This window comes from Schistocerca gregaria, chromosome X (genome assembly GCF_023897955.1).
Source record: "Schistocerca gregaria isolate iqSchGreg1 chromosome X, iqSchGreg1.2, whole genome shotgun sequence".
Taxonomy (NCBI): domain Eukaryota; kingdom Metazoa; phylum Arthropoda; class Insecta; order Orthoptera; family Acrididae; genus Schistocerca; species Schistocerca gregaria.
This window is the reverse complement of record NC_064931.1, coordinates 201,849,535-201,869,164: the sequence shown is the minus strand read 5'-3', so window position 1 is coordinate 201,869,164 and position 19,630 is coordinate 201,849,535. Positions and strand designations below refer to the sequence as shown.

Sequence of the window (19,630 nt, the reverse complement as noted above, 5' to 3'; positions counted from 1 at the left end):
CACCTGGAATTGCAGTCTGGGGGGGGGGGGGGGGGAGGCGATTTCGTGTAACAGCAAAAGCACTCTCGTGGTTATGCCACGCACCCTGACTGTAAATTTGCACATCAATCTGGCGATGCTATCTGTTTTGTTGCCATTCATGAACAGCATTCCAGGGGATGTTACCTAACAGGATAACGATCGCTCACATACCGCTGTTGTAACCCATCACGCTCTACAGTGTCGACATGTTGTCTAGCCCTGCTCGATCAACAATATGTCTTCTACTGAGCACACATGGGATACCATCGAACGACAACTCCAGCGTCATCCACGAACAGCTTTAACTGTCCCTGCATCGACCGATCAGCTGGAACAGGCATGGAACTCTATCCCACCAACAGACATCCGGCTCCTGTACAACACAATGCATGCACGTTTGCATGATTGCATTCAACACTCTGGCGATTACACTGGTTATCAATGTACCAGCATTTCACATTTGCAATGGCTTATCTCATCCTTACATTAACCTACGATCTTGTAATGTTAATCAGTTAAATAATTTACCTAGGTAAATGTATTCCCGAAATTTCGTTACTCTACATGCATTACTTTTTGGTGTTACAACTTTTTTCCATCAGTGTATTTCCGAACCTTCAATATTATGGTTGTATTACACAACTTGCTGTAGGCATGTAATGATGAAATACCCAAACACGAGTAATAGTAACTCGACGAGCAGGTTTTTTTTTTTTTTAACAGTCAGCATTTGTCAGATGATGCATCTGCATAGCCACTGCTGTACCGTATTTCTCGACTGAGTCGCTATAGATGCGTCTGCACCGATAACTGAGAACCAAGACTTAGACGTTAAGTAGAATGCAAAATGAAGGCATGTGTTTAAAGTTTCCGTGCGAAAACCACCTGATTCCTAGTTGTAATTCCACACACATGACGATAACAGCAGTACTGCAAGCTTCGCCTAAGCAACAGGTAGCCGCTTCGCGAAGGACACTGGGCTTACACCGTGGTTCGCTATCTGCGTTGAGCTGCAAGAGCTGTAAAATCCACTACCAGGCCAACCTTCCACTGGTCCTTCGGACTTGACCGTAACACGTGACTCCGAAAAACATATTTGAGCTTTATTTTATTGCGTGTAGAATATTCATACAGGTCACAATACACCGATAAGAAAGAAGTTAACCTGACAATACTCGCATATGTTGAAGATACTAGTGTGTAGGGAAGAACTACAGCACGCCAGAATTCTCTTATTTCCGTTTATTGTGCTACAGATGAGGTTGTCGATTATTGAATTCGTCCTATGTCAAAAGAATGCCAGAATTAACTGAACGAAGAAACTGTTAGAAATCTAGCTTCATAGTTTGAAAGGACGGAAAATGCATATGCCGACTAATGAACCTTTAGTCTGTAAAACTTCCATCAAGGCTTTCGTAACTTCAATTTCACACACTACAGTACAACAGAGCGAGTGTGTGTGTGTGTGTGTGTGTGTGTGTGTGTGTGTGTGTGTGTGTGTGAGTAAGAAAGAGAGAAGAGAGAGAGAGAGAGAGAGAGAGAGAGAGAGAGAGAGAGAGAGAGAGAGAGAGAGAGAGAGAAATGTGTAATAAAATTATTTAACAAGTGAATCGGTAAACTAGGGTTGAAGGGGTTTCGGTAAGCCGGCAAGCGCTGGCGCTGAATGCCGTAAGCCACAGCAGCGGGACCAACCTACGAAGCTCAGAAGCACCTTAATTTAAAAAGGATTAACGTTTGCTTTCAAGCACCAGAAAATTAATAATACGGCTTAGGCAAACTGTGCGCTTCATTACGCTAACGCTACATTTTCGAGCACTGCGTAAGCTGTGATCGCCGATCAAGCTTCTCTTTCAATTAGCCCAGTCAATGAAAACCAAAGATATCGGATAGCGAAAAAGTTTGCGCCGTTCCAAATTTTTTTTAAAGTGATGGGAGGGAGTGGTGTGAACAACATACTAAAAATTCTGATCTGTTGGGTGTGTGGAGGGGTCGTTTGAATGTCACTAAGTTTTTCTTGAATAGATCTAAACCCGCAGCTTATAGCGAAGATGACTTCCAGTACACAATTAAACAGCGTGAAGTTTTCTACAAAAAAAAATTCTGTTCATTTTTCCTGTAGTACTGTTGTCCGATCCACGAACGATGGCAGGTTGACAAACGGACGGAGACTGCACCGTTGCCGCTTCTCAGTGACAGTTGCAGTACGTGCATAAACGTGTCTTGCGCTTGATGTAAGCGTGTATCCTGCTAATAATGACTCTCACCTGCCTGTGCAGAATTTGTCGTTTCCACCACCCTCATACCTGACAACTCGCAAGAGATGGAATGAAAATTCACTAAATAACTCGATTACTTCGTTTTACATGTTCGCGTAGGGTACGACATTCATAGCATAGAGGCCAGAACACTACTGAATGCTCAGTGGCTGTCTGAGAATGCATGACACAGGTGCACTCGACCGCCAGTTTCGAAAAAAATGGCATGTAATTAAAAATAGTATTTTAGTGGCGCAACATTAATGTTTATTGTTAAATTTAGTGGATTACGGGGAAAGAATGGAATTTGTGTACCAAGTTTACGTATAGTGGAGCCGTATTAAGGGAGGAACTGTGTTCTGGAGCTGTAACAGAGTGGAGGGGGAATGGAGAGTGGAAGAGTGAGGGAAGGTAGGTCGTTGGTTTGTGGTCATACACTTCCTAGCCGCGAGGAGTGGGCGCGTGGTCTAGGGCGTCATGTCCCGGACTGCGCGTCCTCTCCCGTCGGAGGTTCGAGTCCTCCCTCGGGCATGGGAGTGTGTGTTGTTCCTAGCGTAAGTTACTTTAAGTAGTGTGTAAGTCTAGGGACCGATGACCTAAGCAGTTTGGTCCCTTAGGAATTCACACACATTTGAACACACACTTCCTCCTTCACGGACCTGCAGGCTGAAGAGCAACCCCGGAGATTCCCAACTATATCTAACCCACTGCGGGACAAGAAGGAACCACAATGTGTTTCACTAAGTTATCCCTACCCTCCGCTTGCAGCTTACGGATCAACGGCACCACACTGCACATACATGGTTGGCTGGTATTTATATTCTACGAAGTGCGCTGACACATCATGGAGTGCAGATATGAGTTCCTAGTAATACTGACCCAAGAAACGCTTATGGACAGAATCTACGTAATCTCTGCACCCTCTTCTGCACTACTACAGGAGAAACTGGATCTTACTGATCTTGTACAACAGATGTATCGTTCTTGCGGGGAAGGCAACTTGCCCCACCACGGGCTCTGCTCGCTTTCCAGTTTACAGACAGCATATACCTTCCTAGCATTTCCCGTCCAGTTCTCTGGTGTGAGTGGACAGAAGTTGATCACCTAGGAGTTATGGAACTTCAAATAATTCAACAGAAGTTAAACATTCCATAACAGCGAATTGCTGTTCTAGAATCGAACATTATTTTAACCATTCCACCACACACATTTACCATCGCCTTGAAAGATATACTGTGGATTTCTGTTGACTCCACTCAGTACGTAACACTCGACGTGTCCCATCAATTCCTGAATGGTTGGTTGGTTGGTTGGTTGGTTTTGGGATTTAATGGGGGCTAAACATCGAGGTCATCAGTTCCCAGTTAAAAACAGACATACTTGTAAAAGGCCTATGCAGTAAAAGCGTAACCTCTGCACCCAGAGGGAGGGAACACCAAGGGGTACAGAGCTAAAATGAACACCACAGTAACACTAAATAGAGGACACTTAAAAGGAGCAGAGCAAATAGTTGACTAGAGTACAACAGACTACAGTGGTTGATGGATCAGGTAAAAGGTCAACCACGCAACTACGAACGAACAACCTCCAGCTGGAAAGCGTTGATAGAGGTGCCCACACAACTTGTTACCATAAAAGACACTATTTTGGTATCCACGTCACAATTAAAAGTCGCTGGAGTGGGTGTAGACTGAGAAATCATGCGAGAGCGCCCACACTAGAGCGAGTGATAAAACCCAGCTGCACGGATAAAACGTAAAACTAAGTCAGCTATAGAGGCATCGTCACCGAGAATTAAAGGAAGTGCAGCTGGTAAATTGAAGGACTGCCGCAAGGACGCTGAAAGGGGGCAGTCCATCAGAAGGTGGACCACTGTCAGCCCTGCATCACAGCGAAACTTAGGAGGGTTCTCACGACGGAGGAGACAACTGTGGGGTCAACCGCGGATGTCCAGTTCGGAGACGGCAGACGCGTACCCCTCAAGGATGAGTTCCATACGGCCGTGGACGACTTTACCATTCGGAGCTTATTTGGCGTGTTCAGGACAGACCATTCAGAGCTCCAGACATCGTGGACCTTGCGATGTAGGGCTGACCGGAGGTCTCCTTCCACGAGACCAAGCTCCAGGGAAGGTGAAGTGGTGGCCTGCTTGGCCAACCGATTGACACGTTCGTTTCCTGGAATGCCTATGTGGCCCGGGGTCGACACAAACGACACCACACTCGGCGAGAGCAGAAACAGCATCTTTAATAGCGCGCACCAAAGGGTCCCGAGAGAAACACTGGTCGAGCCACTCAGGGAGTCACTGCATATGACAAATGACTCCCCAGGGCAGGAGGAAAGGTGAGCGAGTGCACGATAAAAAGCAACCAGCTCCGCAGTGGAAACACTGCTCCTAAAAGGCAGGGAATGCTGCTCAACGTAGTTGCCGCGGATGAAAGCAACCCCAGTGCGTCCATCGACCACAGAGCCATCAGTGTAGAGTACATCTGCATCGCGAAACGAGGCAAGAAGAGCCAGGAATTGTTGACGAAGACTGGCAGGTGGAAGGGAGGATTTGGAGTCGCAGGGCAAATCCAAGCAAAGCCGCAAGCGATGGAGGGACCAAGGACGGGTAGAAGAGGGGGGCTGGAAGGATGGAGGAAGGGGAAAGGACTCTAGTGACGAGAGAAGGGAACGAACGCGGACCGCGATCGGGAGACCCGACCTAGGCCGCCGTCGTGGGGAGGGGAGTGCAGAAGGTACTCCTGAATGGAAGAGATTTATGTTGTCTACCAGTAACATAATTCATGGTGAAAGAAGTGCAGTAACTTTCTGGTCATTCCTTAATTCACCACCAAGTGAATACAACAGGATTATAATTCACTGTCAACGACAGAGAGCAGCAAGGTGCCACACTAACCAATACAATCTCTTTCCCACAGACACTACACTTGCCACTGACAACATCACACTGACAAATTAAAAATTTCTCAGCCCTTATTTACATAAAGGGTCTTTTCAAAACTGCAAATAAATACTCATTTAATACTCTGAAAATACCTCTGCTATGTAGCAGACATGCTCAGTGAAGTGATTTTGCCTACTCACAGTAGAGGATTGGAAATGAAATTCTGCGAAGGTACAGTCTGTTTGCAAACTGAAATGCGATAAGTACTCGTGGTGGGGTAAGTTGTCTTTTCCGGAACAACGAGACAGTTTGCGTACAGAAGACTAAGAATCAATTTCCCTCCTAGCAGTGTAGAAGGGTAGAAGTGTGTGAACAGATTTACTTGCATTTCTTGCATTATTATTATTATTATTATTATTATTATTATTATTATTATTATTATTAACTTATTCCAAGTAGTATACCGCATTTTGTGGTAAACAAAAACCTTGGTAACGTCTGCACACTGCTTCACCAGTGATTGGTAAGGCTTCTTGCGAAGGTTTGGTATACATTTGCGGAACACCCTCTGGCTACTTCCTGTGACACAGCTGAGGAGACGGAGAGTTGAATCAACTGACCGCAGTCAGTTTGTAGGCCTATGAAGGACATAAGCGCATGACCAAAATCTGACGGCCTACCTTCCATCAGTATTCTGCCCTTACACCTCCCTGCACACTGTTACGCGCCAGAACACAATCTATCCATTAACAAGGCTTTACTGCACTTATACGTGCTACATACATTTGATTTTGTTCTTAACCCACTTCATTTAACAAACTGTTTCATACAACAACAACATTAATCTTCAAGTTTTTTATCCCCTGCTACTCCTACAGACAAAATGAACATGACTTTTTGTAGAAAATTTAACGTAGTTTAGTTTTGTACAGGGAAACATTTTCGCTAGAATCCGTGGCTTTCAAGTTATTCAAATAAACTTAAAAATATAACCTTTAAATATCCTCCCCCCCCCCCCCCACACACACACACACTCTACCGGTCAGGATTTTTAGTATGTTCTTCATGGTACTCCCTCCCATCACGGTTCAGAAATTTACGATTACACAATTTTTCCCCCTCATATTTCTTCTTTGACCGGACTAAATGTTTGAAGACCCATCGTGGCTAAAACAGGGTACTGCCAAGCCGACCAACCTCTATGCTTTTCACAACCACGAGGAACAACAACACATTTACTTATTGCAATTACATAGCGCATTTAGAATAGCCAGGGAACTGAGTTTAAAATTTAATAACAGATGGCACACACAGGTATGTTTACGCAATGCGGCATTTAGCTAATTAGCATTGACGACCGTTATCCATTAACAAAAACGTTTTGCCCTTATGAAAAGGCTGGAAGATGATCAGCCAGGTGATTTTACTGCCCCGTGATTGCTCAGGCCGGACGGGGCCCACCTGTACCACCACTGGTTCGTGACCTCTTAACCTTTAATTGCTTGCGACCTGTACAGTGTATTGAAAAAAAGACATTCCATATTTTCAAAGGTGGTAGTATGGACCAAAGTAAGAAAAAATGTCCGGTAGACATGGGCTCTAAAATGCACACAACGTACATTATTTCTAATGGAACCATTTTGTGTTTTCGTAGGTTTGTGAAATGCTTATACAATTTCGTTTTACCTTTCCACTTACCAGCATAATATAAGCCTATTATTCCACACGATAAATGGCAGAACAAATGAATGCGCTGCACTTCCCCGGAACTGTGAATGCGGTTTACAGTAACTACACTATTACATGTTCACTGCTACTGCATCCATTGACAACTACAGAGGAATGTTTCCTCATTTGTTTACTGCATCCTGTAGGTCGTTCGTAATAGTAAGGAACCAGCAGTAGAAGAGGTTTCACAGTAGTGAAGATGAAAGTGTTCATAGCTCTTAATGCATGCGTTCTAAAACCCATGTTCACTGGACTTTTTTCCCTTGTTTTGGCCCATACTACAACCTTCCAAAATATGGAATACTTTCTCTGAACACTCTTTATATCCATCGCGAACCTGCGCGCACTTTGTGGTAACGACGTACACCAGGTGGTCAGAAACAGTCTGAAAAACTTGGAAGGGTGTTAGAAGATAGGTTGTGCGGAGATTAATAGTCTTTCCGATTGTTTCTGGCCACCCTGTATACGCGGCAGGAGTCAGTAGCACAGGAAGCGCGAACGTCACACCATGAATACACAATTTTACCTGCAGCGCTTCATATGAATGTTGGTTGTGCTATTAACTGTATTAATAATGTCCACAGTTTGTACCGGAGGCTTTATTAGTTGTGGTTCCCTCGTTTCGGTGCAACTACGATGCAGCTGGGAGCTGTGCGAGCGCGGATTATCGAATACAGAAATGGGAAAGGTTACTAATGAATACTGATAGTACAGCGGCCTTATACTCTGCGGCCTAAGGTTGTATTGTGAAACGTGTACCTATTCTACTGGTTAGTGGCAACGAGGAATCGAATCTGAAGATCAGTGCTTATCGGCAGAATACAGACAGTTACAACGTCAGCATCTGTGATATTCTTATGTTTGTAAGCTCTTTGTATGTATCAAAACATGTGGTGCGTGGTAGAAATCATCTCAGTGACAAATCTAAAGTGTTCAGTGAGAACTATTTACGTGTGCAACAACAAGGATGCAGTGGGAATGCATTTACATCTGTTGGACGAATGTTATGAAAACTAACACTTGAAACCGACGTTTCACGTAAGTCATATGCAACGAAAATCTATAACGCAACTATCGGTGTGTGGCGTGTTTATAATGATGTATTATTTATATTTTAGGACAATTTATCTGTAAAAAAGAACACCACGTGTCATAAAGAAGCGTGTAAACCGTCTGAGGATGAATCACAACGGTTCGAAACCGGTAAAGGAACTGAAAGTAAATCTGTGGCTGGTTGCTGTCCTAACACCATCAGCATTTGTCTTCAAACAACAGCCACGGTCTCCATCTTATCATATGACAAAATTGCAATTTTTACTTATGCTATGTACAAACATTATCTTTCACTGAAAACTAATTACTGTCAAAATTCATTAACAAATGTATTTACAAACAATGGTTATAAACTTGAGGAATCAAGTAGGTGAAAAATGCGTAGCACCCTGGGTTGTAGTGTTATAGTATGATGAAATTCATTTTTATTCCTCTTTGGATGACGATACTGTGACTATTGTGGATTCCGACCTTTCAACATCTCCGGGTGTTACCAGAAAGATTGATGAAGAGAAGGTAGAAGAAGACGACGACGACCGAGTTTCCCTCCGTGGACAATTCGGAGTGGCAGGGGTAGGGCAGAAGTGGGCAGCAGCGGGAGACTGGAGTGAGGCGTGCCCTGCCTCACACAGTAAGCTCAAAGCTGGCCGACACGAACTCAGTGGCGAAAGGGTGAACAGTCGCTGCGGCGAAGGCCGAGAACCACAATGGCGGGGTGGTAGTTGACTGCCTTTCGGCCGCCTCCGAGGCGCGGTGAGGCTGCAAAGGCGGCCATAGAGGCGCGCCGGCAGGGGGCGAGTCCAGCGCTCGCAGTAAGGCAGCTTCCTCATCTCGTGCCTGTCGGCTTTGCAGGGAGCGCGGAACTGTGTTGCCGCAGCCACAGCTCACTTGAGCACTCGCAAGTGGCGAAAAAGACGCAGACAGTGCTTCGTGTCCTTTGCTGAGCCACTGATTAAGATTACTTATTTGTTTGCGAAAAGTTCCAACAGTATCTAAATTCAGAAACGCATACACAATATAGTGGAATGGAGAGATCAATACCACACAACGATCTGCAAGCACAACAAAGGAGTAGAGATGGGTAGTTCGCGAACGAACGGGTGCAAAGGAACGGCTCACCAAGATGAACGAAAGGACCGAGGAACGAATTCCAAGGAACGATCGGTTCATAGTTCACTTCGGCCGCGGCGGTCTACTTATAGTTCCCGGGAACGAGGAACGATCGGTTTATAGTTCACTTCGGTCGCGGCGGTCACTTCGGCAGTTCTCGTTCCAGCCTCAGTCGCGTGCTCGTCTCGGTCTCCCTCAGCCGCACTCGAGGTTCTTCGCATGACCAACTGCCTCAGTTCCACTGCCGACTGCTCCTAGTTAGTTCAGTATCCAGTTGTTCGTTTCGTTCACTGCGCTCGCCCATTTTACGTGTGTTCTAAACTGTTCTTCCACTTGGGCCTGGCTATTCAGCGTCCACGACGGGCAATCAAGAAGTATTTTGTAGTTACGTAAATTACATAAAAATCACGTTGTATGTAATAGGTACCTCTTTTCAGGTAACAAAAGGGCATATCGGCTCACTTCATTATATCGATGAACAGCAGAAGACATACTTATAACAAGGCAAGTTTTTTTTGTTATTCATATATTTTTTAGTTTCATCGACTCGATTTAGCAACTAACTTTCAATACTTTGCTTAATTTTTAGTGTAAGAAAATTCATATAAAACGATTTTCATATATCTTTCATATACAAAACATTAGATTTAGGAAGGCTCTAATTATTTTTAAGTTTGGTTGTTTCCAATTTGCATTACCTGCTAGTTTGGTTTCTTTGAAAAAAGGAAAGTGGGTTGTGGGTCATTCTGGCTCAGTAGCAAAAGCGGTGCCTCTCCATTTGAATAGACAGATTGCCATAAAATCGTATTTACTTATTATCTCAAAAACATTTGTTCAGAAGGAGCTTTCAAACCAAAAACTTTATTACTGCGAACTTCATTATTATTATTGCTGCATTAACTTTAATAATGCAACATAAAAACCTAATTTTTACTAAGCGTGTGACGCAAGTATGATGAGAAAACCACATTTTATTTTATGCTTCCATAGTCTACTTCGCATTGTTTCGCCATTGTTGCTTGCGTTAGCTTGTTATTTCTTCACTGCCTAATTGTTACATGTTTGTCTGTTTGTTGTATCTGCTCGTAACGGGCAACACATCGTCCGTAATTGGCCATCAGTCTGCACACGGGGCCTGTTTTCCGTGCGCCACCCTATATTATTTCCCTGCGATCAGCCACGCAACGCTACAGTTGGCTAAACGAGAAGTTCTGCAGAATCACAGAGATTACTTCTAAATGTGTGTAAGAATTCTGTAATGAATAAAAACTCTATACTCCAGGGGGGAGGCAAGTGCCCCCTCTTGGAGCCCTCCATCCTTCCGTCACCTACACTACTAGTTTTCAGTTTTTCGTAAGAACCATATACCAAGCACAAATGAACGGTGAACGAGTAAAAATGAAGGGATCCCAAAACACAACGATCTGCACTGAACTAGTTTCCCAGGAAGAACGAATTTGCCCATCTCTACAAAGGAGTGAAGCGCCGCGTTTATGATAGGTCGTCCGCGAAGGTGGTTTACCGCGGCTATAGAGTCGTCAGCATTAACCACAATGAAGTGTCTGCGAACCTCACTGTAGAACAGTGTGGAAAGCTGTGTGAAGTTGGAGACCGGGGCATCCTCATCATGAAGAACTGTTTACCAACACGTCTTTTCACGCAGGTCTACTTTCTTCCCACCATTAGGATTCAAATTGGCTATCTCAACGATGAATTACGAACGTGCACAGTGACTGATAGGTGTTTGGCCACGTAGGTGGCCAATTAAGAACATAATTATTTTTGGCCAGAGATTATGGCAGCGATGCGTGGCTGGAGCATATGACGATGCGCCTGAGACCAGTCACCTTAAAGCGTGGAGGTATCGGCTGTGCTGTTTTATTACTTTGTCATTTTCCTACCTTCCTCTCTTCACGGAATTATTCCTTCTCTGTATTTACTAACACGAGATGGTTCGAGTGCCTTAAAGGGCAAACTACGAACTGCTAATACAATGCTTTAGTTTGAACTTAAACAAGAGTAAATTTCCAAGCTGGTCAAGCGCCAGTAATGCAATGAGACTATTACATGGCAATATTTTTTATAGAATCACAACACACTTCTGTAGTCAATGTTAAGCGACGCTTGAGGTGTTCTAAAGAGCGTCGCCATTGCACAGTGAAAACTACTGATATGGAGTGGCGAATCACGCTATGTACTGTGGCTATACGGTTAGGATTGTCAAATGCCTGGAGAAAGTTACCTGCCATTTTTGGACAACATGGTTGTGGAGATAAGCAGCGATTAATATGATTAATCAATAATTCAAGAACAGTCTTAATCGCATTTATTATAGATATAATACCGCCAACCGGTTCCAACCCGACGTAAGGGTCATCATCTGGGCGTTTACACCATTGGTCGACTGCTGGTGTGTCACTCCTGCCTACATTAGATAGTTTCCTGCCGTTATGTAGACAGGAGTGACACACCAGCAATCGACCAATGGCGTAAACGCCCAGAAGATAACCCTCACGTCGGGTTGAAACCGGTTGGCGGTATTATAACAATAATAAATACGATTAAGACTGTTCTTGAATTATTGGTTACCTGCTACCATGTGTAGTGCCAACAGTAAAGTACGCAGGCGGTGGTGTTTTTCGTGTTTACGCTGTGGCCCCCTTATTGCGCGTAAGAAAACGCTAATGCGGAAGGATACGAACATATAAACAGTATTTTGTACTGCTTACAGCAGAGGAACAGTCCGGACATTATTTTATCAGCACGATAGTGCACCCTGCCATACAGCGTAAGGCTGTGAGGCAACAGTCCTGCAATGCACTGACCCGCCCAGAGTCCTGCCCTGAACCCAATGGAATACATCTGGGGTGAGTTTCGACCTCGTTTCAGACCCCGGTGTGCAACATCACTATCTTCTCTGGTTCCGTCTCTTGAGGAAAAATTGGCTGCAATTTCTCCACAGACAGCTCTCTGAAAGTGTTCCCAGGACAGGTCGTAAAAGCGAAGGGTGGACAACTCTATATTGATGTCCACTAATAGGTGTTCAGATACTTTTGATCAGGTAGGTATGTACCGTCACCAGATTTCACCTGCTCCATCAAACAGCCGACAAAAACACCAGCACGAGACTACTGCAAGCATTTTAACCGTCACCTGAAGGAAACAAATACGTTAACACCCTTAAAGCATTTCCGATACAGCTAACAGGGTCACAGAGGGCATAGCCTGTGAAACCTAACATACGAACTTTACAATTGCATCTCCTTCCACACTACGAAGCAAACTCCCAGCAAAGTTATGCCATTCTGTCAGGAACTATATTCGGTGAGTAGCCTACTTTTTATCTGCTACAACTTCGCCCATGATTCAGCATTTGATGGCATTTAAAAAGTGAAGTGAAGTTCTCTCAAATAAATAAGGAAATAAAATAAAATGATTACATCTTGTGAGTGTGCGATCGTGACGAGAAAGAAGTTGAAGCAAAATAACTGGGTTATTTGCATCACAAACTCGATTATGAATTTCAAGACGAAAGCAAGCTGTAATTTACTGCCGGTATATGGTGTCACTAGAGACGCACGGTTTGTTTTGGCGCGTGTACATAATTTTCTGTTAGCAGTCACGCCGTAACAAACAAGAAACCACTGCTGTTGTATAAATACGTGTCGTCGCTCTGGACGATGATTATTTCGGCGTAAATGACGTATATCGGACTAAGTGCTACTAGTACCGAAGAAAAGTTGTCTAAAAACCGGGTTGGTGAAGATCAACACTTGAAACCTTAACGAATTCTCTACACAAAAATCATCATGCAGCGAGATAACGTAGCGCCAGAATGCGGTCTAGTAGCTTGGATCATTGTGCTCTCTCTAAAACACTGCAGGTAAATGGCACTATGGTCCTCACGCAAGGCCGGCCGCGGAAAATCAATCTTGCCACAAGCCCCTCCCCCACTCCTCTCTCTCTCTCTCTCTCTCTCTCTCTCTCTCTCTCTCTCTCTCTCTCTCTCTCTCTCTCTCTCACACACACACACACACACACACACACACATTAATACGGTCAGTTCGTAGTAAAGCCTCAAACCAATGACGTCTCGATATCAGTATTCGCCATTCCCCAAAATGCTGGTAGGTACCACTTACGAGGTGAACACGGTAAGTGCCATAACCTGATTGCCCGAAGACTTCGCTCGGTGGCAGAGAGATCACAATAAGTGAACACATGTCTCGGCCTATCCGTAGATACTAGACCGCTTCTGAAGAAAACGGCTGTCAAGGTTTTCGAGGTACTTTATGTACCTTTTAGCGAGTGATATCTTCAGACGGAATGGTGGCACAGTGGTTAGCTCCGCAGCTTATTAATTTTGCGCCCCGTGTTCGAAACCTGATTATTACTTCTGTTTTTCATGTATATACCTATGTCTGTAAGAGATTACTATAGGCGAAATTAAAAAACCACGACACTAACCACTGAGCCAACATTTCGTTTGAGGATATCACGCGCTAAAAAGCACATAAGGTACCAGGAAAATAACTCTAAAGACTTTGACTGTGGTTTTTTTCAGAAACGGTCAAAAATCTAGACGATAAGCCAATACACGTGTTCGCTTATTTTCACTCCTCTACTACTGAGCGAAATCTGGTGATGGCACTTGCCGTGTTCTCCTCGTTAATGCTACTCTTTTCTCCGAAAGACAATTTAGAAGGAAGTGCCTTTAAAATGTTAAAATGTTTATTTGGTAAAAAATACTCTCGGTTGCTTAAAGAGGTGGTAGTCGTTTGGCTAGATGTTCCCTTGCTATTCGGGTTGTCATCAAGTACGACATTGTCAGTTTTCTATGATAGGATGGTAAACTGAAATTCTTAGGCATGGCAGCGCTATTTTTCAGGTTAACTACGCCAGCAGCATACCACCAGACATGCCCTGCTCTTCCTCGGAGGAGGCCTAGCCATGCACAGAGCGGCGACACTTATCGTATCACAGCCATTTGTCTAGGTTATCTCTGCTTACCTATTCATTAATTTGTGTCCAGGCACTGTGTATGACGTTACTAGGTGTCCGTAGGATGTACTGAGGTGGCATCCTTTACTTTAGGGCGGTGTATCTTAGCAGAGGTCGTTTGCCATTTCCTTTCTTATACGCAGCTGACTTTCATTAAAATCTACAATGCTTTTGGACGTCCAGTGGTGCATTTGCAGTGAAGTGTTGTTTTTGGAATGAAAGAATGAAAAAATGGGTGGGTGAAACTGTGTTATCGAGCTCAGATTCGGGGTCAGATCTACATAACACCATTTTGCCCAAATTCGGTGCAGTTCTGTTACATCAGTGAGATAGATTCTTGCAGCAAGTCATACAGAATTCTCTCACGAGAATTCAATTACTCGGCTTCCCAACTTTTAATTCTCTTAAAAACTATCATATTTGTCGTACTCATTAGGGAGATGTATAACCACGAACTGTGTCACATTCCCTCACGTCATAGGAGACCCCACATATGTTTCGAATTTAAGAGAAAATAATGGTGCACGGTCTGGGCAACAAGAACTTGACGCTACAGACTTCCGTCCCCATACCAGGCAAATAACAGTGACGAAAATTTCTTACACCAACGTATCTGTTATACACGTTAAGAGCGACACTGCAATTCACAGAGTGTTATTGATTATGGCGACCGTGGAGGAGTCAACTTATCACAACATGCAGAGTATGCAGGGTATTTCTATTGGGAGACCAATAAGAACTGTCCACTTTGAGTTTATCGAGAACGACGTTATCCAACTTCCTTAACTACTTGAAAATTCTTGCAGTCGGTACGGAACGTGTCAGCACGGTCATAATTTTTGTAAGCATCAACATGGTTGCACGCCTAATACACGACTTGTCTTTTTTTAAAATCGGCAGCTTAGGCATTTTTTTGGATTCATTACAATTAGACGTCCTTTTTAAAAATCAGAAACGAAGCAAAAGTTAGACTTTTAATACATTTTTGAACTCAAATATTGCACCATCACTGAAGATTTGCACGGATTTAGAAATATAGTCACAACTATTAAAGATAATACAGTTGCCCTTATCAGCCATAATGATCACTAAAATACTGTTTTCATATAAGTTAATATGCAACTTTTTAACAGGACGCGGGTAAGGCGTTTTATGTCCAGCTTGCATTAAGGCGCTACACGTTTTTACAGCACTGTCAGCTTGTGAAAAGCTTAGGAACTTTTGTCTGTTCAAAGCAACTTTTCAACTCCGCAATCGTCATTTCAATCACTTTATCATTAACACGTGAAGGTAAATTGAAGACCAGACCCTTACTTAGAACATGCAGCTTGTCGGCCAAACATTCAACGCTGGTTAGATCGACCACTCTTTCCGCAAACCTGTGTTTACTTACTTGGAAGGCTCTCCCCGCACTTTCCCAGTGCGAAAAGATTGTCAATTTCCTTGATATGTGCTATAAAATTCTCCAGGTTGCCAGCACACAATATCAGACGCAAGAACGGAATCATCGGCAAATGAGGAGGCTATGCGAAACAACAAATCACTAGCTGTACGACTGACTTGGTTTTGTGTGTTGTTTTAACTTCACTTCTCATCCATCCAGGTTCGAAACTGATCTTGATTCGCTGTGCACTACATGATATGTTACGCAACTTAAATTTAGAGTAATTAGATGTTACTTCATTAAACAAGTAGTACTTATTAAACAAATGTTAATTTGGCTGGTCATGATAATCCTCTTGGGGAAAACAGAACTTTACCTCGTATGTAGCCCAGTTAGTTAAAATGTATTTTAAATGCGACGAAAGTAAATGCCATCTAGCCGAGAGATTCGTAATAGGAAGAGTAAGAAGGTTTAAAGCGTTATAGATATTTAAGCAATAATAATAAAATAAGGCGAGAGAAATAATCAGGTCAGTAGGTGAGTTTTAAGGTCGTGGTAAATGGGTCAGATTGAAGAATATTTTATCCGTAGTGCTGGAGAACGTATGATTTCAGATTTTCGTTAATCAGGCCCTCTACGATAAACAATGCGTTCGATGTGTGCATCCCATGGTGTTTGTTGAGCATATATATATGTCATTTCCATCGTTAATATCCAAGACTGAGTAGGTTACTTAGACACTTTTCTTGTGGTTGGACAACAATTGATTTTGATTCTTCTAACAACACTGAGTCAGGAATCTACCTTCCCTGCACTTTATTTATTTTCTCGCTGTTGTCCCTTGAACCACTCCAAACACATACTCCTAGATGCATAATAGTTGTGAAGATTTCAGTGTTCTACCACCGGTAACGTAATCTAACAACATCTGGTCATTTATCTACTAAAGCCGTCGGCACACGGACCGTGCATCCGAGCGTTGAGCGTGCCGAGTTTTTGACGTCATAGCGTAGAATAGCACGTTCGGGAGTCTTTCCGAACGTGCAGAGCAATATCTGGCATGTCAGATATTCTGAGCGTGCGTCTGAGCGTTGACCAATGAGGTGGCACAACGCCACCTACGTCACACGCACGCCGTCTCTCGTAAGTACAGAGTTGCGAGGCGCCATATTGGCATTTATTTCAAGCCTATATGCATATATACCGTTTCTGAGCACCAGCAAATTGAGAATCACTGGAAGGCCCGTTGTTAACTGTGTGATTCGTTCCAATAAAATAATGAGAAGCATCATATTCGTGGCAAAAGAATTATTGTATCTTGTGTATTATGGGAGTAGGCTATCTGAAGGCGGCGACACACTGAAGATCCACCCAAAACGAATTATTCTTCGTAGAATTTGTTATAATTAAATTTCAGTTAGTAACCTATCTACGATTGAGGTCTTCAGCACGGGGTAACTTAATATGATTAGATACAAAAGGTGTGTTGTTGGTTTAGCGTAATGAGTAGCGTCACTGTCCTGTCTTGAATTTGCTGGGGCGGTGGTTCGCCTTTTGATACTTCCAAATTTTTTCCAAACATTCGCGTTTTTATTAGGTTCTGATTCTTTATTATTAGTTTAATACAAGTATATATCATAATATTTGATGTTATGTAAATATAAGTTCACCTTTTTTTGAGGGGTGGCTTTGTTCGATTGCCTTAATCTACAGGACAGCTTGCGCTACTTGTATAAAGATACTTTGCTCCTTTTTCTTTTACGCTTCGTAATTCACATGTTGCAAAGATTATGCTACTGGGTACGAATACTGATCAAGTAAGACTGACCTTTGAGTTTTACTAAAATGATGAAATAATGTTTATCTTATGCGGAAAAGTATTCCCAATTTGTACCGCACTGTTTGTAATGGAACTTTTATAAGCCTACGTCATGAACATGGTACTTTCCTTTTCGTGGACGATGGAGGAAATGTGCGTGTTAATAGAGCAAACGTCGGAATTTCACGTGATTTACGAACTAGAAACCTTCCTCAATTGCCGCTGAAGTGCGTTGCGATCGCTATACCACGTCGGGGCCCACGTACCGTATGCACAAGTCGCATCGTGTCTGAGCATTCAGCAGCACGTTGAACTCGGCACGCTCAACGTTAACGTTCGATAGCACAGTCCTTGTGCCGACGGCTTTACGCAGTTGCACTGCCCTTATTAAATAGGATCAATTGTCACTACAACGTCAATTGACCCTATCGATACCGGATATTGGAATAGGAAGGAACATTAGGGTTCTACGTCCCGTGGACTAAGAAGTCTTTGGAGACGTAGAACAAGCTTGGAAAGTTGTTCTAAGGATGGAGGAGAAAATCGGCCGTGCACTTTCAAAGGAACCATGACAGCATTTTCCTGGAGCGGTTGACGGAAATAGAAGAAAACCTAAATCTGATGCCTGGACGTGCATTTGAACCCTTCGCCCCTTAATGTAATGAAGACGTGGCGTATGACGTCATATCTACGCAGACAGAGGACACTAACAACATATTTTTTTGAGTATATTGTTTTCTGGAACATTGATTGTGGTGAAAACCATCTGTAGACTGGCCCGAGTCCTAGGTTAGACTGGAAGGTGACAATTTGGTTGTGGGTCGGCGAAGCTGAATCTAACACGTCAGTTAATACAGTTTTTGTATCAAGCGGCGATAATATTCAAATCTTACAATTCGCAACAATTTCCTAACGAATCGCCTCAGGTCTTTAACATTTGACTGCCACTTCAATTAACTATATTGTTAACAGTGAACGTCCTATCACTCCTGAATGTACCACGAATGTTACTTTCGTCTCTGACCATATTTCCTCATTAACCGTACAGAATAATTTAATTTTTCTCTTTCGTTACCGTTACGTCGCAGGCGACCTCTGGGAACGCCATTGCAGATCCTGTTGCTACAACAGTGTCAGTGCGTCGACGCCGGTAAAGGAGAGTAACACGCGTGGGGAAGCACAGCAGTCCGTGGTCCGTGAAACGGCGGCTCAGAGTGCGTCCCCAGCGCGGCCGGCCGTATCTGGGTTTTAAAACGGAAGCGACGATTGCACGTTCCTGCGAAACACCTCGGCCGCTTTCCTCCCCGCGACGGACAGAGCCGGAGCTCCCCAGAGGAAAATACTCCGCTCGGGGCACAAAGACTGGGATTTATCGATATGAAGCAGACAGGCAGCCGTTTGACCGATGAGGCGAGAGCTGTACACTGCGTCCCAAAAGACGGCGCTGCGTGGTAAGGCAGTCCCTAGACTTGTAAGCAGAAAACCAGAACTCAATGTATCTTCCGAGATAATCGACGTAGCTACTTTATGGACAAACAACAGTCAACGGAAAGATACGAACCTATACTGCCATAGGAAAGTAGTGTCGAAGCTGTTCAAACGCTACTCTTCCGCAACAGTTACAAGTTTATACTTACTTCGAGTTAAAACTTCTATTGCCCCCGATACTGTTGAGGTACTATTAATAATTAATTGTGGGTATGAATTATCAGCATTGCTTATTATAGGTATACCACATTTATTGTACTGACGCGAATACCGTAACAGTAGCAGTGATAGCGGTGGTGGCAGGAAAGAGAAAAAAGAATTTCAACTTACCTTCGTTACGGCAGCAGTGTCTGGTCTAACAACCCTACCACAACAAAGGTCAAAATTTAATAATGATGGTGCTGTTGCTCACGCTGCTAAATACTACATTTTCGGGCAACAACAAAGTTATTATGTGGCAGATGTCAGAGCACAGTTAATAAAGTTATTTCATGTCATAATGAATAAACTAGGCACTCATCTTTTCGTGTTTCCCACGCTGGTCTCGTCAAATCATGGCTCAATCGTCGAAAATCTAGGTGGTGGTGACTCCACGCTCGGATGCAAAGACGTCTAGGTTTTATTCTGCTATATTCAAAAGTTTTGTAGATGCGCTTCACAAACCAGTCTTGAAGATTAAATTTTTTAAAGTTAGCACAATAGTGATGTAATAAAAAAAAGCACTCCGAATTTAAGTTACACTTTCTTTTAATTGCTTTTATTGCAATATTACGTGACACACAAACCTCACTTCACAATACAAAATATACTTGAAAGCATCACTGTTGAAATTCACATTTTATAAGCTGACTACAATATACGTGTTTCCAACATGACGTCCA

The 19,630-nt window shown here is 43.3% G+C and overlaps 1 protein-coding gene across 3 annotated transcripts in view; it reads right to left on the bottom strand.

Moving 5' to 3' along the window:
* LOC126297575 (ribosomal protein S6 kinase 2 beta) overlaps nt 1-19,630 on the bottom strand; it is a 547,735-nt gene that overhangs the window by 454,561 nt on the left and 73,544 nt on the right. The gene's annotated exons all lie outside the window — the stretch shown is intronic.